Source organism: Erithacus rubecula, assembly GCF_903797595.1.
Source record: "Erithacus rubecula genome assembly, chromosome: 3".
Classification (NCBI taxonomy): Eukaryota; Metazoa; Chordata; class Aves; order Passeriformes; family Muscicapidae; genus Erithacus; species Erithacus rubecula.
Window position 1 is genome coordinate 90,475,821 of NC_136689.1, and position 23,005 is coordinate 90,498,825.

Below are 23,005 nucleotides of genomic sequence, written 5' to 3' on the forward strand. Positions count from 1 at the left end.
GCTGCCCAAGGAGGCCTTAGAATCACAGGGTTGGAAAAAATCACCTAAAAATATCATCTTGTTCCGACACCCCTGCCCATGAGCAATGACACCTTTGATTAGATCAGGTTGTGCAAGCCCCATCCAACCTGGCCTTGAACACTTCCAGGAATGAGCATTTACAGTTCTCTGGGCAGCTTGTGCCACTGTCTCACTACCTTCACAGTAAATAATTCCTTTTCAGTATCTAATGTACCCTCCTTCAGTTTAAAGTCATTCCCACTTGTCCTATTATTCCTTGTGAGTGAGCCCTGTCAGAAGGCCCTTTCCAGATCTTGAAGTGAGTTGTCATAAAAAATCACTGGGTCATTTAATAGTGATTTCTGTCCCCTGTAACTTGTGTGCAATAGAACTGCCCCCTCTGGAAAGACACCAGTAAAGTTGCATGTGATTTTCTAGTTCAGCACTTCATAGATTTCATTGCTCCCAAAGACACTGCTGTATGTCGTAGTTTAATACACAAGGCTTCAGCTTCTAAAATTAGGTGTTTATTGCACTTCTTTCTTGCAAAATAAAACTTAATAAAACTTCCTTTTGATGAATGACTTGATTTCTCTTCTTCCATGATCTTTATAGTTAGACTTATTTAAGACCCTAAAACTTTCTTGTGAATTATGGGAAGGTTCTTTTGATTTTTAAATATGTTTTAAAAAGGAGCGTATTTCTGTTACAGAGGGAACTGGTATGAGAATACTGCCTGCAGTGATCAAACTACCTTTTTTTAAATTTTTTGGCTACTCAAGTTTTGCAGCCAAAAATGGATCCAAAGCACATTGGCACTGAACTGGCTTGCTGATACTTATCTGATAAACTGTTAAAATGCTGTAGTTATTGCTTTCCAGGATGTCCCTTTTTCCTCCCCTCCCCATCCCACATGCCAGCATATGTCCAGTTTTTTTATTACAAACAAAAGTATTACAAAAAAAGTGTTTCAATAGCCTGTATTAAAACACATTTAATATGGTGCACTAGCCAGGCTGGATGATCCTGTCCTCATTTTGTTGCATTTATTACTTTAATGTCACTTTGTTGTCTCTGCAATTAGTATTAGTAAAACTTCAGATCACTGATCCAAAAATAGGGTGGGTTGGGTACTGATAAACTATAGTAGCGAAGCATTAGTTAAGAATTTTCACATCGTTGTATGTTAATTATCACTTCGTTAATTCATTTATCTTGTTCCATTGCGAATGGGTTCTGGGGTTTTTTTCTTAAGTTAAAGCCTTTCAGATAGCTAATTAAATTACATCTGAAAACTTGCCCTGAGCAACCCAATTTAATCATATCAAAGAATGAATTCAGGTTTTTGGAATGCAAGGTTTCATTTCTTCCTGAAGGCTAAGGTTGGGAAAGCAATATTTACATAATTTCACATTCTGTCCGCCAGTAAGAAGTGCACTGTTTTTTATTTTCTCTGCAGAAGTGCAGCAGTGGCATATTAAAGTGGAAAGGAGGACTGAAGCTTGTGTGACCATTGCCTGGGACTTCTGAGAAGTCGCTGCAGCCCAGCTGCAGGCAGGAAAAGAGCAAAGAACAGCAGTGGCCTCTGGTGGCTGTAGGATAGCTCTGTATTAAAATACTGAGATCGCTGGTCGTTTTAGCAGTGGATTACAACCTACACGTACAGGAAACAAAGCGACAGCTTTATGGGTGGTTTCAGAGGGGTGCCAGGGACAGGAATCAAAACCAAAGAACTCGAGCCAAATCAGTATCTGGAAAAACTTTGCACAGTCTCATTATTTTACATACATCTCCTGATTTTATTCTAACTGGTATAAAGATTGTTTGTTTGTTTTTTTTTGAGGTGTTGTTTGCTTTAGGATTAAGAACTTTCAGTCTTGAGTTTATTTTCAGTTTTGAAAAGGCCTGATGTACTCTTTACAGGAATGTAAATGAGATTGTATGTGCAGGCAACTTCTGTCTGTACAGATAGTAATGAAAATTGTCCAATGCAAAAGCCAACTTGCATTTCTATTTTAGCTTTTCAGCATTATTGTTCCCTGCATGTCTTTCAGTGTTCAGAAACAGTACATACAATTGTGTTTAATTTTGTACTCCAAAAGTCTGTTCATTATCTGTTCCAACTTTATGTGGTATATTTGTCATTGCCTATCAGTCTTCTAACACTTCTGCATCACTCTCATTCTGTATAAAACTAGGTCTGCATAAAAGCAGAATGGACAAATTTTTTTTCTTCAGAGTCTTAAGAAGCTTGTGGTACTGGGAGACAAGTAGTTTATGAAGAGTGTTTGGAATATGTTTTGAAGAGCATATGAAAATTTGTATTAAATAAAAAAATTTACGAAGGAAATTCATATGATATCATATGCCTAACTTTATAGACATTTTCAAGCTGTCTAATCTCTGTGTAATTTTTGTTCTTTGTCTGTCTGATTGACACAATATTTTTTCCCCTGCACTTTGCAGCTCCTGGAAGAAATGTTCTGCATGAATAGCTGAAACTTCTGTGGTACTTGTCAGTGATTCTATTGTCTTCATTTGCAATATTGTCTGATATTTTAAAATATTTCATAATTTTTGTATTTTGTAAATAATAAAGTCACCAATTACAGTCTGTCTCTGAAGTCTCTGGCATTACTCCAGATGTACTACACAGGACACTCTGTTTTGAGATGTGCCTAGCATTATAACCAGTGCCTTCTCAGGTGAGAGCCTAGCAGACCATTAGTTATGCTCTGTTGTCCATACAAAGAGGACATGGATCTGTTTCCCAGATGGGGTCTGTAATGTAAAACAGAGAGTGTGAGTGAGATGTTTAGCCTTTAACTCTTTCTATGATTAATTTTATCAGGTCTCATTAATTTCCAAACAGAAAAGCAGCTATAGTGTCATCCCTTAAAATAGGCAACATTAAAAGTTATGCTTATTCCATACCTGGAGATGAACTTAGCAACAGAGAGTAAGGTTAATACAAGGCTATAGAACAAACTGAGTTCTAGGTTTTACTACCAGCCACTGAATTTTAAGGCAAGCTAATGAAATTCAGTGAAACATTTCAGTAAAGCTAATTACAAAGTAGGGTCCTATTTGCAATTGTCAGGTACTGTTTTACTATTGTTAAGACATTTTTTCTGTTTCTTATGGCTTTGCCATACTTGAAATCCTTGGACTAAAATTTCTATGCCAGCTGTCTCACTGCTGTTGGTTTGAACAGTCTGCTTCTATTTGTCATATTATGTTTCAGCATTGGTTGCTTGTTTGTTTTTTTGGTGGTTTTGTTTTTGTTTTTTTTTAATTTAAGAAGGCATATGAAATAATTTGCTGCACTCACCACTGAAAACAGTGGTTGAAAATTTTTATATTAGCATGAATTTTAATTGAGGAGGGGTCCATTCCAATAAGACTTAAATTTTATTCTTTTTCCATGTGTTTCAAACAAATGACTGGAATGTGCTCAATTTTTAAATTTTTTCTTTTTTTTTTTTTTTTTTATTTTAAGGGTCATGTGACATCTCTCTGTCCATATTTTCCAAGTTGGGGAAGGCAGCACGGTACTTTCCCTGAGTTAAGGCTGTAGGTGTGTAGTATTCCAGATTGGAAAATCCCTCTACAGTTTGCTTAAAATTATGACATTTAAATAAGTAAAACACCTTTTGAACTCTTATGTTTTGGCTTTTGCATGTCTGAATGTTTGTGAAGTAGAAACAAACATACTTCTAGTGAAAGCCTTTTCGTGTTTTGGTTTGGCTTCAGACAATGACATTTTAAGAAAAAAGTGTTGCATTTTCCCAGTGATGAAAATGCTGGTACACTGAAGTAGTTCTGTAGTTCTGTGTTCAGCCAGAAGTGAGAGAGAGGCATTCTCAACATCCTAGATACACTGTACAGCCAGGCCTCCATAGAAGGGGGTTTAGAAAGCTATACCACCAAATTTCACCAAATGCTTTGAGTTGGAAAGGGCTTACAGGTCGTTGAGTTCCCACCCCTCTGCCATGGGTAGGGAACCTTCCACTAAACCAGGTTTGCTCCCAGCCCCACCCAGCCTGGCCTGAACATTGTATTTGCCAACTATTGTCACAAAACAGTAAATAAACCTAAGAATGGCTTAATGGTGTTGCCAAAATGAAATAAACTGTCCTGGGAATAGGAACTTTATGGTTATAGCGCATAACCTGGACTAGAAGCTGCAGTAATGTAGAAATGTCAATAAAAGCAACAGTCTTCTGTTATATTGCTATAATAGCAAAAGCTAGAATAGGCTTGGTGTATGTTCAAAATGTATGAAATTCTTAAAATTATACAGTGTGATAACTGCAGTATGCATTGTTTAGGAAGGATTTCATTAAAAAGGCAGTTTTCCAACATTAATGTATTAATTTCCAAGGAAGGGTAAATGTTTCCAGCTTTGTTGAGTTGGTTTGTTCATTTACCAAAGAAATGGTGCCTCCTACACTTTCTCGATTTCCTTTTGTGTGCTTGAAGGACTTCAGTATCCAGCATGGTCAAGTATCTTGCTTCTAAAGGTGCTATTCCAGTGGAAAAGAGTATTTTGATAAAAAACCAATTCCCTGTGAAAATCTAGTGTTTACATTCATTACAAACCCCCACACATTCAATGAAGTTTGAAAAGGTAAATGCTCTTTGGATAATATCCATAAAAATCTCATTGGCAGCCATGAGACTCTTATCATATAAAGTTCAGTATTTTAAGAGGAAATTCAGTATAATAAGGCAGGATTTTACTGTAGTATATTCTGATAGTAGAGCTGTATTAAGGGTGAAATCTATTTTGAAACTAGGACAACTAATAAAATAAGAACAGCATTGAGTCTAGCAGCTTCTTTTAGTATATGCTACTGAACTTGGATATTTCACATCTGTGTGATTTCCACCTTCTGCCAGCTAGACACTGACTCAAACTGGTCATCTAAAGGATAGAATTACATTTATTGTCAGTGTCAGAGCTCTAGTTGGATTCCTATAAATTCCTACAGAACCATGTTACCTAGGTTAGCTCCTGCACTGGGGTTTAAAGTCTCCCTCCCCGTTTAAAACCGAGCACAGATAACACCATTTCTTTGTGCAGCTTTCCTAAGGGTTCAGTTTTTACTGTCACATGGATCAGTCTGAGGCTCTATGACCAGAACTGTCTTTCTTCTATTTAATTTGATTTTCCTATTTTCTATTACTTATGTAATGTATACCCTGTGATGCAGGTTCTACACCAGCTGAGCTTTATTTTCTGTTGTGGGTGTAGCATGACTGGAAGAGGTTGCAGTCCTTCATATGATACAACCTGCTAATCTTTCAGCAGCTTTGCTGTGGGGATGCCGTTGTACCATCTGCTCTATATAAGTATGGGGTGTTGATTTTTAAAATTTTTTGAATCTGTTTTAAATAATTTGTCAGAAACTTCTAATGAGTTTCATTATTCCTTTCAGTAACATTCTGTGTTGTCTGCACTACCTGAAACTTCGGCCTGTAAGCATTCTCTGTATATTTTCTTTGTGTGTCTTTTTTGGGGGGTTATTGCTTAGTTGTTGTGGTTTTATGGTCATGCATTTTTATAATTTTAATCTATCTTGTTACTGTTTCAATTTTGTTTTCTATTCTCAAGTAATAATGTAGAAGTCTTCATAACCTACTAGGTTTACTGATGCCTTACTGTGAACTTGGCATTTAATTTCCTGTTTGTGTGCTGCCTTGTCTTGATGTCTTATGATAGGCTGAGGTTTATATTTTCTGTTTTCTGTTGTCTTTTCAATCCCTTCCTCCTTCTTCCTCTGCTCTTCCCTCTCCTATTTCTTTTTGCCTTCACTACAAGTTTTGGCATTATAATGTCTTCTGCTGCAAGTGTATGACCCCAAACAGAAGGTCTATCCATCACTTATTTTTTCTTCATAGAGCATCATAAACGATTTTATGTGATCTTGTAATTTGCTTGTCTTTTGTGCTCTGTATTGCTTTTTGATGGTTTTGGTGATGGGAGTGGGTTCTTCAGCAGGCTTTTTGCTGTCTTTTTGTTCTTTTCCTCTGTTGCATGCCAAGTTGTCCTTGAAACAGCTATGTTGGAGAGTTGTTTCCATATTGTATTTGTCTGTATCTTTTTAGTATGACAGTTCTATAATTTACCTTTCTTAGATAATTCAATGTTGGTCTTCCCCAGATTTTTAACCACAGTTATTTTTCTTTTTTTAGAAAAACTTTTTCATTAATTCTTGAGTGAATGTAAAATCCTAGAAATCCTTTAAAAGCATGAACTGTTCTAGTCTTGTCTTCATATGTCAAGGTGCCATTGGAATATGAAGTCACCTTTACAAGTAATGAGTACAGTTCCAGGACTTCATTCTGCCCTGCACAGATAAAAACCCCTTCTGCAGAGCAGTTTCAGAAGTAAATCTATCCATTCATAGAAATTACACTTTGCATATTCTTTTCACTATGAAGACTATATTTGAACCATTGGTCTTTTCATGTGAAGGATTTTTTAAATGGAAAAAAAATCTTTGTATTTGGATGCTACTTGTATTTCCTTAAATCTATTGTATTTATCCATATTTAGTCATGCTACAGAGCCCTGGTATCTGGATGCTGTACAGACTACAGAAGCTTGAACAACTCAAGTGCACAGGATATGTTTTTCTCTCAAAATTTTCCGTGGAAACAAACTTAACAGGCTTCAGAGTTAGACTAGGCATGGGACTTACCCTGAAGTAGCAATGTAGGCTAAACACCTTGATCCTGAGGAAGAAAAAATTAAGTTTCCCTAGTTCATTCTTGAAGGGAAAAGATCCTACCTGCTTCAACCAGTGCTAGTCCATTTGTTAGATAGTCAATTGAGGAATTTTTATAGTTTCACAAGTGTATATTTTTTCTATTTGTTGGTGGGAGTCTTTCACTCTGTATCACACACAGAGATATTAATTATAAATGAGCTCACAGTGAGAAAACACAAAACAAAGTAAGTATGTGCTTGCAGGGAAGGTGAGAGTAAGAAAATAAGCAATTATACTCCCTTGAACAACAGAAATATTATTCGAAGAATAAAATTTTCTTATAAACATTTATTAGAAAAATTTGACAGAAATGTTTCTGTCTTAAACTTCAGCCTGAACTTTTCTAGATCAATATAAGTATCTGAATATTCATGTTCACAGTCTTGTAATTTTGAAAACTTGTGCAATAGCAAACAATACAATATCATTAATTGTTTTGTGTTTTCACAGTGTTAATTCATGTGAAGAAGCGTTGCTTAGACAGAGCCCTTCTGGGGATGTAACTGCACATTGTGAAATAGTTGGTGGCTGTTCTCACTTAGAAATTCCCTCCCTACCATTCTCACAATGATTTTTCTTCTCTCCACAGCCTCAGCTTGTCACCCTGGGCTGTGCTGGCGTGATGGTCCAAGAGGGTGCACCATACTTGAAAGAGCTTATGGAACTGACCCAATTTTAGAGGATTTGTATTTTATGGCTTTGGCAAGCACAATATACTGATGCCAAACACAAATGTCATCCTCTCAGCCAGATACTAAAGCTGCAAAAATCAGGATTTAGGAACATTGCTTTGTACAAGGAAGACATATGAGAGGAGTCATTAGGGAACTGGGCTTCTGGCACTTAAAATCAGGAGTATCATGAGCTTGTAAACCAAGAAATATTGAGAAAGCCAGCATGTTCAGAAGAACATATGTTTTGAAATGGAAATTGTGGTAATGGTAATGCTATGGGATTTCAATTACTTCAGTCAAAGCAGAGAGAAGCTGCCAGTTAAAGGAGAAAATGTGGCAGAAAAAGTGCTTAAAAACTAAGATGCATGATGAGGGAAACAAATCCAGCCCTAAGTGGAAGAAGTTGGCATACTACACTTACCAGAAGGTTGACAGAAGAAAGTTAATCCACAGATTATAATACCAAAACAAAAAATTTGTTGATGAAGGTGAAAATTAAACAGGCCTTCATGGTAGTGATGTGATGTTACTAAGTTCATAGAAGTTAGAATATAATGAAGAAACTCCCTGTTTCATCAAACAACCTTATGAATCCACGTGGACTGAAATTCAATCCTAAATCAAAGAAATGGGTCATTTTGTTGGTAACTGCCCAGCAAAGATAGCAACACTGGTTTCAGTATCCTGAGACCACCAAAGAGGCAGCCAAGTCAGGCAGTGCAATAATCATGGGCTGTTTTATTTGCCTGTGGTGGCAGGTCAAACACCACTCTAACGCAGAGATTGCTCTGTAGATGGGCATGGGGCAGTTGATGGGGCAGAGCCCAGGAGGGTCTGCAGCCCTTGAACTGGGTCAGAGCAGCTTCCAGGGGCTGTCCCAGAGCCTCACAGCTCAGGGGTTCCTCTGCAGTGGCTGCTGCAGCACACTGGGATTCAGTGGTCTGCTAGGCGCAACTCAGCTGGGCTGCTGAAAAAGGGCAACTGGGGGAAAGAAGCCCTTGTTAAATTTAATAGGTCAGCTAAGAAAATGGAATCCTCCAGTTCACTTGAATTTTTTTTGATCACTACCACTCTGGAAGCATTGGGCCAGCACACCCTGTTGATGAAGAAAAGGGTGGGAAATGGCAAAAGAAAACCCACATACTAAGGAGCAAATGACAGGCACAACAAAAGCAAGGAGATGCTCTGCAAAAAGCTGATGTCAATATTAAAAGAATATAGTGAATAGTGTATTCTGGCAGGAAACATGTATAAGCAGAAGACAAGAAGAATTTTGAGGAAGCAGCAAGAAATAATTCTTCCAATATAACAACAGCCAAAGAATTAAGCCAAAATTTGAAGGGCAAAGGTAGTAATTGTGATGTGAAGAGAGCACTCAGGAGGGTTAGGCCATTGCAGAGAAGTTACATTAACTATTTTCATCAGCACTCACTGCACAAGAAGCAGGGCAGATTCTGATCTAAAGTTGTCTTTGTGAGAGACTCCTCAGAGGATCCACATGGAAAGGAAGCGGCTACAGAAGGCCACGCATGGAGCAATCAGAGCACACAGAGCAGCACCTTGCCAGGACAAGGTGGTGTTCATGATAGAGCTCAGGAGGAATTCAAGCCTGAAAGAATTGAATGACTCCTAAAACATGACCGTAGTAATTTTCTCAAAGCTGCTTTGGGACCCAAGGACAGCTAAAAATCTGAAGCCAACTTTTCAAAACTTTTTAAGAAGAGACCTAGGGAAGTACAAAATTCGTAAGCATTTTTTAAAGCATGATATCTGTACCATGGGGAATAGCTATCAAGAGCAGAGTTACTTAATATTTTGATAAAATTATGGGGCTTTTGGCCTTTCTGAAGTCTTACCAACAGGTATGTGGATAACTGTTGATGTTGATGTGGCTTACTTGGTTTGTCCAAATGGCTTTTGAGAAATGTCTTGCTAGAGGATTTTAGGGAAACTTTACACCTTGTCATGAGATGGAAGACCCTTGAATGGTTAAATGCTTAGAAGACAGGAGTAAATGGTCAATTTTCACAGTAGAAGGTAGTGACAGTTGAGGTTCTGTGTGATCTATGCTAGAGCCTTTGCTGTTCAACCTGATTATAAATTACTTTAAAAGGCATGTTAGCACTGAGGTAATCAAGTTTGATGATACTAATTTATTCAGGGTAGTAAAACTTGTGACTGAGCAATAAAAAGACAGCTGAAATTCAGTGTAGATAAATGTTCAGTGATGTACATAAAGAGAAGAAATACTGATTTCACTTCTATGAGCTGCCTGGAATGAGAATTGGGAGTTATGATCAATAGTCACACAGAAACATCAGTGCTCAGTAGTGTTTAAAAGAGTAAATCAAATATCAGGAGCCATTAGAAGAATGAAGAACAGAACAGAGACTAGTGCTCTGCCACAATGTAAATCTGTGGGTTTGCCCTATCTGTAGTATATTGTGCAGTTCTATTGTCTCTCCCTACCACCTCAAAAAAGTAAAAGGGACCAAAGAACATTTAGTCAAGTTCAACAAGGATGATCAGAGACATAGATTAACTTCCATATTAGAAATCACTTAAACTACAACTGTTGAATCAAGATACTCTCAATGACAAGGGGAAAACTGTGGAAAAAGGAGCCAGGAAGAAACTAAATTATTAGGGGCAACAAATAATTATAATCACAATTTAAAAAAAAACAAAGTTGAAGGAAAAGAGGGCAAAAACTATAAAAAATAAGGAAATAGAGATACTAAAGGTGTAGCAGAGTACTTCTTGATAGCACATTGAGGGCATCCAAAGACACAGTGAATGCTGCTCAGCCATTCTGAGCACAGAGGCTTGGCAAGGTCAATGACCACAACTCAACACTAAATACTGAAGAACTTCTTTTTTAATCAAATACAGTTAGTTTTATACTCGTTTATATTCTCAAATTTTCAGTTATTGTATATTTTAATCATTTTAACTGTTTTGTTGAAATGCAAATGATAAGCCCATATCTTTTAATGTATCTCAGAATCCAGCTCCTCATGAAGCTTTCAGATGACCTTCTGGGACTCTAAACTAAACAAACCCCAAACTTTTCAATTTAAATCAGGAGGGCAGCTATTTGAATTAATTTTTCTCTGTAGCCTATATCAGTATTTGAAGAATATACCAGCTCAAAAATACATCTGTCAGTCAGCATCATAACCAATTTTTATTTTAATATTCTTCATTATTTGAATAATAAAAGGAACCAATTAATCTATTTTCTATCTTAAAACCGCACAGGGCTGAGACAACCAGGTAATTCTCCAACCAGTTCATGAATGCTGGTTTAATATAGACTAGTAGTGGCTCAATTATGGTGAGCTGTGGTTAAAATCACTGCAGGTGTTCCAGTTAATGAAGTGTTAGTTAGGTGGCAGATGATGATGTATTGGGTCATGTGAGTCATCATGTGAGGAGAGGAAAATTATAAATGCTGAGATATGTGGCATTAGAGAAAGGCATCAAGGAATTGCCCTTGTAAATTGTAGTCTTTGCTACATTAAGCATCTTCTGGCCTGGGCCAAAATGTAGCTGCCAATATACACGTGGAAAGCTCTGTATATTGCTTGTAGGTCACTTGTATTTATTTTATAAATATTGTAACAGCAAAGGCTAATGGGTTTACTGAATTTAGAAAACTAGGGGCAAATTCAGAGTTAAACCCCCAAGTTTTCTTATTCCAAATTCCCTTCAGAGGTGGTGAAGAGAAAAAGGTGTAAAATCATGTCAAATCATCCCAATCAAAAATCAAACAATAATTTCATATGTAGGTCTTAGCAGATGAGCAGTCAGCAACTCCAATTTTACGGATGCCAGTAATTTCAAACAACATTTATTTTGTACGAATATTTCCTATGTAACATGAATGAAATAATATCACTTCTATGAGAAGGACAAATGATTTTGTAATAGCATATGTCTGCACTCAGTTTCCAGGTATTCACCTTCACAGGAGCCTGATGCTGACTTTCTGTGGGGAAGGTTAGAACAACTGCAGGCTCATCTTCCATATGAGTTATCTCCTGGGCTACCTAGGTCATTGGCACTGAACTTTGTCATTACTTTAGTACTAAAGAAGCAGAAAAAATATGTTATCTTTTTTTTTTTTTTGTGGACACATAAGTAGAAGGATATGGAAAATTACAACAGTCTTTAAAGATCAGAGAAGTGTCAAGACATTAGAGTTGAGATTTAATGCTTCATCATTAAAATGCCTGTTGCCTCCTATCCTTTTCCTCTTTTTTCCTTCCCTTTTTTATTGCTAATATTTGTTCTTTTCACTGGCAGTGCATGTCCTAACAAACTTATCTATTCTTCTTGTGTTTTATACATCCCATTACAACACCTCTGTCCTCATCATCCTACACACTTTGTCAGCGTCTGAGTTCCCTAGCTGTATTTTTTCATTCCTGGTGATTAGTCATAGATTAAAGAAAGTAGAATCTTCAAAGACATTGGCTACAAATTTGTAATAGTTTTCCCTTTAAGTCAGTGTGTATTGTCTGATTTTTCTGGGGCTTATAACTAGACAAAGTGTGAATGCCTCTCTAGGGAGCTTCAGTGAGTTCAGTGAGCTGATTTTCAAGTTCTTTTTTCAAAGGATGTCGATAACTGATTTTTAAAAAACGAAATAACTGAGAGTTCCATAGGAAGTAAGCAAGCTGTTATCCCCTATGTAATTCTTGAAAATCACAAGTTCATCTGAAGCACCCTCTTTCTATCCTTTGATTTAATTCTGAAGATGGCACTTACTCCAGAAAATATCAGCCCACACAATCAAGCTGAAAATGGTCTTATGATGGAAAAAGTTAGGCAATCTTAACAGCAGGTGTCAGTGTGAACTCTGCCTTTCTAATTAAGGGTAAAACCAATCTGATTAAGGAGTTTCAGCACCATCACATGATAGTCTCAATTGTGGATCTTAAAAGCTCTTTTATTATTCAAAAGTGCTTTCCAAATATTGTTCTTTCACATGTCAAATAGTTACCATATCAAAATCGGGCTATTTTTCTGTCCTTTCAGCAATTTTCACTAGCAGCAGTACCACAATAAAGACCTTGAAGTCACACCTCTGAAAGCAGCAACCATAATAGTAAATATTTGCTGTTATATAATATCTGTTGAATTTTTTTATAGGAGAATGTGATAAGTAAGTGATAAGGTTGATTGGAAAGACAGACTAAACTATGAAAAGACAAACAAAATACAATTTTGAAGAGATTTCAAGAATGGTATAGTCAGTAAAAAAAAGAACCAAAACCTAAAGTACAGTCACTGAGGCATGTAATAAAAAAAATCAATTGTCTGCAGAGCTGGCTGAACAAGCTGTAAGAAGTTAATGAAAGGAATTAAATTAGAATTACCTGGAAACTAGTAAAGTTGGGGGGGGGGGTGTTAAGGTGGAAGAAATGAACACTTCTATCATTATATCCATTTAGGTATTCCTTCTTTTCTTGTGCCTTTAGCCAATACCTTTGCTCACCCATGTTTGTGCTTGGTGTGAAAAGATATTTCCTATTTTTGAAGATCTTTGGAGTCCCTGCCTATATTTCTTCTCCCGTACAGATATGCCAACTACTGCATTGTTGGGATATTAAGTCCTAATTTTTTTTCAAGAAGAGAGGCATGGAAACTTCTATCAATGTGATTGTTTAACAGCATGGTCTGTGTGAAAGCTGAGGATAATCACAGATGAGGCATCTGTAGATTTATTCTATTACTAGATATGAGATAAAAAACTCAGCCAATCTAGAATACGTCTTTAAGATAACGATTCTTTCAAAAGTTCAGATACATATATGTATGTGTGTGGATTTTTTATACATACATTCCTACATACATATGTATGTATGTATGTATCTACACATACATACAGATCCATATATGCAGATAAGTAAGGCTGGAAGGCAGCCAGGTTCTCCTAGCTGAGAATTCCCCTGGCTGCCTTCTTTGCCTGGCACTTAGCACACTCTGCTCCTGGGTCACAGAGCTGCAAGTACTTTGTCCTTCAGCTGTACTCAGTATGTGTAGAGAAGCTTTCACTAGGATATAGAGCAGTGTGAGATAATTCTTTCTTGAGAATCAGTGATCTGTAACTACCTCCATCATCCGTCCTCCTCTACACCCCCAAAGACTTTCCATCTTTTTGGCTGTGTGTTCTGTATGGCTCCCATGGTGTACTGCCTGAGTAGCTCCAGAGTGGGAATGTATCCTGTTCCTGATTGCTGTAAGGTGGAAAAGCTCTGCTGCTCCTCATATTACACATGGGGAGTTAAGGCCACACTATGTTTCTACTGACTATGAAATCTGTATTTGAATTCAGAGAATCAAATTGGCTGAAGCTGAGTCTGTACAGCCTGGAGGAGCTCAGGTATGAGCCAGTTCTGCTCTCTACCTCAGATTTCTTTTTTGGACAGGTATCTTGATTTTCCAGATGAGAAGCAAAGTGATAGTCAACCTGCAGGCAGTCTCCAGAGAGTTTTGCCTCTGGCCCCAAGTGACAAGGCAGTGTAAATACAGCAGCATTTTAAAAGCCAGAGCTATTGCAGTAATTAGGTGTCCATAATTTCAGCACAGCACAACTAAATTTTATGGGATTTGGACTCAAGAGTGGAATCCAAAGCCCGGATTTTGTGGACTAGACAAAGTCCAGATAACTCAGAAACATCCTGTTCTGAGGAGTCACTTGGAGTTATCTCAGGGGTACCAGCAAAAGGTTTGAAAGCTCATTCTGTTTGAGACTTGCATATCTGTACTAAGACTACAAGGTAAGAATCCAGATTTCCTCTGAAAGTACTTACAGCTAGGAAGGGAGAGAAGTGAACATTGGTTGTACTGAACCATCTATCCCAATAGCTAGAGCTTCAGCCTGCAAATGGGAACCTCTGGCCCTTCTGATTTGCCTCTCTTCAACTGGAAGTATTTAAAATCACCATCTCTTTGGGGCTGCCTTTACCATTGGGGTAGCTGATTGTCTGCTTAAATGGATTGTGGTGGAGGCAGAGAGGAAGCATAATCCTGTAGCCTAACAGATTGGACAGTATCGACTAGGCTGGCAACAATTTGTCCAAAACAAGAGAGGAACTCTGCAGAAGCACAAATTAATGCTCTGCTCTCTTGTCTTCCAGGACTTGAGGTGGTGGGCACTTATCTCTGGTTACTGGTAGCATTTGGATATTGGTATATTCTACCTTTAAATGTAACTCCAGCCTGTCATACTGCATGGGATTAGTCAATTTACAGAAAAAAAACAAAAACAAACCGCACCTCCAACAGTTTCTGAATTTAGTTGAATTTTATGTTTCATCTGTTGCAGTACAATTAAAATAAAAGGGGAAAGTGACTTGTTTAAAAAAAAATAAAAAAAGGAAAAAATCTCATTCATCTCATTCATATGGATTTGGTTATCAAAAGTTATTGAATGCAACTTTATTGACTTGGTCTTTACCTTCCTTAAGTATCCTACTTGCCCTGAGCACTACTGAGAAAGGGTGAGAAGTGTTTTTATACCAGCAAATAACACCATTCCCAAGAATATTCCCAGGCCCAGAAGCCAGCTGGCATGGACTGACTCACAGGTACACCAGTAAACAAACACGGGCAGCCTCCAGGAAAGGCTGACTGGATGCAAATCCTTTGGTGCTAATGGCCTGTGGGATGTTGTAATTCCATGCCTGGGACTTGCCTGGGAGACTGCTAGTTGGTACAGGCCAAAAGCATGTTGGGGACTGCTCTAATAATTTCAGTCGTGTTCCAGTGTCTGGGAACAGTCACAGGTACTGTTTAATTCACTGGCAGAGACATAGCCTTAGGTTCACTGCTGTATTCCACAAATTCTTTCCAACTGCTCTGAGATGATAAAGACTGGTGGTTATTAGTGGGGAAATATTCAAAATTAAATCTTGGCTCAGATGCCTGCATTGTTGTGGACCTTTGTACTTCTGAGAAATACAAGTTTATGATTTGGTTCTGGATGTTTGGTCTTTCAGTATTTATCTTGTTAGTGTAGCAAGCCTTTTTATGTTTCATATATATAAAATATAAAAATAATAATAGTAATATATAGTAATATAAAATAGCTTAAAGACTCCTGCAGGTTTTAGAATTAATTTTGTGTTCTTCAGGGCAAATTTAGGAGTAGACAACTTAATTTGTGTGATTCTGGATATATAAAAGCAGTCTTCTGTGCAGAGTCTTCTCTCTCCAATACCTATTGTTTTCTTTGATAGCAGTTGCTTGTTTAGAAGATGTTATCATTTTAAAAATATCATTCCAGAAAACAGATGCTTTTAAAAGACTTTCAGGTTTTGCAAAAGACTGATTCATTATCTTGTCCTATTTACTGTGCTTATTTTGTAGGAATTGAGCAAAATTATAACTGTGTTCAGTATTAACTTGATACAAAAAAAGTCAAGCAATAGTTAGATGTGAACAGATTGCCTATTTGAATTATCTTAATCTCTTCATGATCATATTTTTAAGTCATCTAATTCCTACTACCTATGATGCCTTAAGTTTTAGCTTTCATATTTTCCAGATTCTATACTGCATTAATATGTAACTCTGAACTTCATATAAAGTGCTAGCAAGTTCTCCTTACAGTTTAGTTAGACAAAAAAATCCTTTTCCAGCCCAAGAATTAAGGACACTCTTGCAGCTTCAGGCCCAAGAAGTGTAAACAACAGTGAATTGTGGAGAGCAATCTGAGATGATGGGACTTCATAACCTGAAGCTGTAATTGGACAATTAATCCCAACATGTAAATAGACCTAAACTTATGAAAGTGTGAAAATGTGTGATCTGTCATCCACCCTGGGTGTAGCCTCAGCCAGACTCTTGTACTGTCCAAGGTGTATTTTTGAAGGCCTTTTAATAAATACCTACTTTATTCCTTTAACACTGTCTAGCCTCTGTTCCAGGAAGCCTCTCAAGGCATCACTGACTGCCCACTAAACTTTTTAGCATTAGCTATAAGTTTAAGAAGAAATAAGTAAACCATCCCGAATTAAAAAATGCACACAACACATGAGAAATTACTGTTTAGCCTTTACACTGAATGTAACTAATTTTACCAATTCTTTTGGTCCTTTGACTGCAAATCTTGTACGAGAGAAAAAAATATGAGGTTTTTGCCCCATCACATATTCTTTTGTCATGGAAAAGAAAATCAACTCAGCAAAAAGAACACATAAAAAATTCAGCCTTAACCTGAACAAAAATGGCTCCCTTTTTCTACAAGTTATTTATTCATTGAAGTACCTTTATCTGAGTTGCTCATTATTTACAGAACTAATTTAAATCCCCTGATTCCACAAAAGGTCAGACAAAAGCTTCTGCCACAGCCCTAATGCCCTGAAAAGTCTCTTTGTACTTTATGGGAGATTTTTCAAATCATGATGGTAAAAGAGCAAAGCCCTTAGAGGATCACTCTGAGAATCCCATGATCAGTATGTTATCTCACTTTTTTGTGATGAAGTTATGTTTGTATATTTCAAAGGCAAATATTTGCAGAAAATTAGCACATAAAACTGTGGTGAGGCAACATAAAGAACACAAAGAAAATGGCAACTTGTACTACAATATACTCTTAAAAGGCTTTCTGGTATCCAGCTGATAGAACAGATCTGCAGTATTAGATGGTGTCATTGTTTATATAGAAGAAAAAAATAAAGCAAGCAGTAAATAAGAAAGCAGTAAAATCATAATTCTTTCACTGTGCTATATTTTACCATCAACTGAAAAAATGTGATCTTAAAACTCTTTCCTTTTCCTTTGTTTCAGTATCACTACTTAATTTAAACCCTTCCTTCTTCTACATGCAGCTTAGTCTCTGTGCTGTGACAGGATATTCTAGTCCTATTCCAAAATATTGTGGCACTATTGATATGAAGATAGTATTAAACAACTATAAAAATATATAGCTAGCAAGACCAGGAATGATGGTTAGAAGAGTCAATTTTTAGATGTTTTGTCTAGATCTGAATCGTCATCAAAGTATGTATTTAAAATAAATGTCTGTAAGTGTGGGTTGAGACAACATGCTGCATGAACTTCTACTGTGTTATTTTATTGCAGTAAACATGCATAAATAAAATCTTGTGATTGCCAGTTTTCATGAGCTAAGCAGTTCAGTAAGTAGATGTTTAGGACTGTGAGTGACTCAAGGTAAATAGATTTGTTTAATGTACACCATGACCAGAAGAATGCAGTCAATGTCCTCAATGTGTAAAACTTACGAAGTTTGGTGTTTTCTTGTAGTCTTCTGACTCTAAGAACTGGTATGTTAAAGAAAATAACCACACATATGAAATTCATGACACTGATAAGTTTGCAGCATTAGAATTTTATGTCACTCGTGTTATCACCTCTCAAACCTGCTGTATCCATGTTGTATCTCCTCCATCTAGGGAACTTCAACGAATTCCAAAAAGTTGTGGAGTGTTCTGTCAGATTCCCACTTAATTTAAATGCAAGAGAAGGTTGCAGTGGCTGGGTTAGAGTGTGGGGGATCTCGGGGTTGCTGCAGTTTGTAGTTTGCAGTCTTCTCCAGGGGAGCTGAGTGACACAGACAGCCTGCATCTGAGCCAGCTGCAGCTTTCTGCTTTTAATCAAAGGTGATGGGCAGTTAACTGCAGAGATTTAACAGTGGAAGTAGACAATGCTGAGGAAGGTCCAGGGACCGTAAAAGCAAAGACATAAGGAGGGTTTAAAAAATCTTTTATGGGGTGAGATGATGGAAGTACAATTTTCTTTTTAAATTTAGGGAAATTTGATCTGAATTGACCTCTTACTCACAGAACTAATTTATATGCCACATGTCTCTAAAAAATCAGGCAAAATCATCTTTCCCAAACTTGATAGTTCTCATAAGTTACTATGTATTTTCACATCCTCACAGATTGTTGTTGACTCAATATAACACATCTGAAAAAACCTCCACAGTCTATTAAAACCAGGCAAGGGACAGAGGAATATTTTAATGCATAAAATCCAGCTAAAAGTGGAACAGGCATGGAAAGGACTTGATGCAGAAGCTGTAGGATACTTTCTAATCTTGAAAAGGTACCTGATGGAAATTACCTACTGATGAAGTGTTGCCAGACAGAAGAAAAGATCTGAGGATTAGCACTGCAGCTGGAGGATTGGTGAAAAAGTGATATGAAAATAGAGGGTAGAGGAAGGGAGAGAGGAGGCTGTGCTGGCATTTGAAATTTACAGACACCTATTACATGAGATGACATAGAGAAGAGATGCATGAATGGGTTATATGACCAAAACCCATATGTCATAGGTAAAAATGAAGGAAGAGATCACTATTGTTGGAGGAGATGAGCCAAAAATCAGTGTAAATCACTGAAAAGAATGGGCAAGGAGCAGACAGAAGGAGAAGACTTATTCTCTGGAAAGAACAGGAGTTACCTTTAGGAAAGTAGGAAAATGAAAATAACCAGGGAACAGAGCAGGAGAGATAACAGTGTAATATAGGAAACTATGAATTACAGAAATATAAACTTACTGGTTGGAGGGTTTTCTGAAAATCATCCGGTCCACCTGCATAGTTAGATGAATGAGGATTTTTCAGCAGGTAAACATGTCAGCAATGGCTTTGTCTAGCTCAGTCTTGAAAACCTCCAAAGATGAGATCAGTATCTCTGTCCTGGTGCTGTATCATAGTTAGCAAAGACATTCTTTGCAGTGTCCAGTTGGAACTTCTCTCACTGCACATTGCTGTTACTGTGTCTTGAAAAACTGTCTGCAACTACCATGAAAAATTTGTCACTGGAATATTGCCCCTTGAGGTAGTTGCAGGCTATTGTTAGCTCACACTGTATTTTGTTCTTCACCAAACAAAACAAATATCTCCTCACCTGTGTGAGGGGCTGTGCCTGTAGCTTATTCAGTCAAGTCTGGAATAGCTTCCAAAATGGAGATTCCACGACTTGAAGAGGCAACTTGGTTCAGTGTTTGACCACTCTCCCAGTGAAAACATTTTTTGTAAGTTTCAATAGGAATTTCTCTTGTTGCCATTCAGGACTATTTCCTTGTTCTTTTTTTTATGGCATATCGAGAAGAAACTTCCCCAGTGATCTTGTAACAGCAGAATATCCCCCCATTCAACTTCCTTTGGACAGGCTTTACAAACAGGGCTCCATCACCTCCTTGGTGGGATGTATTCCAACCTTCTAGTCATCTAGGTGGTTGACCCACCTCCATTCATTCTGAGTTCATTCTGGTGTGTCTATATCCATGTTTTATTGAAAAGCCTTAAATTGAACATAAGCTGTGTTCTCCTTATTACAACATAAAGGAGAGAAACCCACTTCATTTGACTTGCTGGCTACACTTTTCCCAGTACAGCTGTCACAGTTTAATCCCAGCTGGCAGTGAAACCCCATACAGCCACTCACTCTACTCCCCAGTGGAAGAGAGTGGGAAGAGAATTAGAAGGGTAAAAGTGAGGAAAAGTGAGGAAAGATAAAGGTTTAATAGATAAAGCAAAAGCCATGCATGCAAACAAAGCAACACAAATGATTCATTCGCACTTCTCATGGGCAGGCTGGTGTTCAGCCACTCCCAGAAAGGCAGGGCTCCATCACAAGTCATGGTGAAAGCATCACTATGAAAGTCCACCTCCTTTCTTCTTACCCCCACTTTATGTGCTGAGCATGACTGGTATGGTATGGTATGGTGTATGATATGGTGCATAATATGTCCCCACCGCAAGCAATAGAAATAAAACAAATTTTAAGGGATGGTTTTGGAGAAAGGTTTTGGTTACGAGTGTTCTGAGTCACTGAGAATTTTATGAGGAATCTCAAAATGTACTCCACTTAAGTGCTAGAATGTTGTTCTTCCCAACTAAGAGGAGCTTTAAAACACAAGCTTTGAGCTGTTCTCTTATTTACAGCATTGTTTAAAAGGTAGTGCAGTTGTACATAAATTACTTCACATTTTGGAAGCAGCCTGGCTGCAGCACAAGGTTGCTTTGCTTATGCAGTTCAACCTGATGTTTAGAAATTGCTTGCACAGCAGGGGAAGACTGACATGGAGATTCATGTTAATTTCCACACTTGGCAAAGGCACAGAGGAAGAAGAAAAATTAGTAAAATAAAAGCACTGTAGTGGCAAGAAGAGCTAAATTTAAATCACAACATCTCATCTAATCTCCTTCCATTCTTTTTTCAGCGGATTTAAAGTATTTAATACCTTGATGTAATACTGTAATTGCATGGGGAATTACAAAATAAAACAGAGATTGAGGTTCACAAATAAATACCTCAAAAAATGTGTCCCAGTCCTTCTCTGCACTCCCCTCAGATTTGAAACATTTGAGTTCTGCTACTGAATACAGCAGATACTCAGTATCTCTGCAGTGCCTTTCCCAATATGCTGTGGGCTCCCTTTGCTTATTGGTTCATGTATGGTAAATATGTGCAAGATCTTTTTTTCAGCCATAAGTACACAGAGCAAAACTTCTCAAAGCAAAAATTCTGACATTTAAGCAGAGCATCTTCCATTTTAGCCTGTTGCATTTCATTGATGGGTGGTTTTCCACTGCAGTGGATTTGGAACTAGATGATCTTTAAGGTCCCTTCCAATCAACCCAACCTATTACATGATTCTGTGATTCAATGACATTCTAGTCCTGGTTTGCATTCTTAATGTTCCCAGATATGTGACATCAACATATTTCATGCTGCTTGTGCCATGATCATTAAAGAAAAATAGTAACTAAAGTGATGGGAAGCACGGGCACTGATGGAGTCTACCCAGTACTGATGTTTTACCTCCTGAACCATACATCTATAAGGGGGAGAAAAATATGAGGAAAGAAAATGGCTGTTCAGCTAAGGGACAATGATGGCAGAATAACAAATACCTGGGAAATGACCATAATTAAATTTACTATGGGAATTTAGAGACAGGATTCTGACTGTTGGAGGGGTGTTGTTTTGGACCTGCACTTTGGCTGAAGTGTGAAATGGAGTGTGAAAAAAAAAGAACTGCATTTCAAATTATACTGTTCTATTCATGTGGTAGAACTCTGGACTTAGTGTAACACAAAAGGCACTTGAAAAAAACCTTTGGCATTTCCACATGAGTTTTAATTGGTATAAATACAAATATATCACTACCTACTTGAAATTGGCTAGTTTTCATCTTAAAACAATAAATTTAGTTTCATTCCTGAAAGGGGGAAGGCAAGGTGGGCTTACAACAATCTTTATTTTCTCTGGAAAAAGGGTAAGTACTTTTTCCACATCTGTCTCAGACACAGCATGGTTGTTCTTTCCCAAAAAAAATTGTGTTTGGGGAAAAGCTAATCAGATTATCACTCATTTTTCAGAGCAAGCCATTTGGGTAAAATGCCCAAAGGTATTCAGACTGGGCCAATTTTTCCTGACAGCAGTTAGTATGACACTTTCTTAAAAGGCATAGAATTAAATTACTACAAAAGGAAACTATTATATCAGATGAAACTGCTAATATATAGTCATAGTATCATGATCTTTTATCACTTTACACATGTAGTTGTGTCATTTATTTTTAAGCCGTGCACTGGGAAAACTGAATCATGGTTTTCTTTTTAATAAAACTCAGGATTTAACATCTCCATATAAATAAATCTTATGTGTTACATCACACTTTGGAACCTTGTGACAAAAAAGCCTGTTACATTGTGCTGTAAAACACGCAAGTATTACTGAAATTGCTGTTCAATAAATGCTTAGAAAGTAAGTGTCTCAGTTCTGGATGTAAAGAAGAAATTCCTTGCCTTTGGTAGCAGTGGTTAGCCAATATTAAGAGCCTGTCCTCATTAGCAAGAGAAATGGAGAATAGCCCAATGGTGACAATCCTGGTAATTTACAGGAATGTATGCAGCATCCTGGTTTCCAGGAAATAGTCAAAATCAGCACTGTGAGACAGTGTCTTTGTTCAAAAATCAAAATCTGCCTGGCTTTTGAGAATTTTTTCCCCAAGCAGCTCTGCACGCCTTGCTCACAGAGGTGTGCCCTTGACATCCCTTGCTTTCTTCTGGGTTTCTGCTCGCCTCATATGTATGCATTGGTAATCAGTCTCACAGCACCCCAGGGACCTCCTCCATCTCTCTCATCTTCTTGAATTGCAACCTCTTTAGTTAGTTACTTAGTTACCACTCCCCAAAGGGGCCCTTACTTGCTCCTTCCAGTTCGGCTGCTGAAAAGCCACTTTCTACTGCCCTTTTGGTTTTATTGCCTCTAAGTTAGAGAAAGCATCTCTTCTCGGCATCCAAAGCGCCAAAATTTTGCATTTTTAAAAACTGTTAAGTGACCTGTTGTTTATTGTTGCCATATCAGCTTTGGAGTAACTGTTATCCCAGTCCTGGCTGAGCGCTGGATTGGGGTGGTGGTGGAGCACCCACTCTTCCCCTGGTGGTGCCAGTGCTGTCCTGCTGGCTTACTGGGCTGTGTGGTGAGCATGCCAGCTCCACGGCTGTGCAGCTTTCTTTATCAACCACAGCAATAACTGAGCACCTGCCAGGAAGGATCAGCA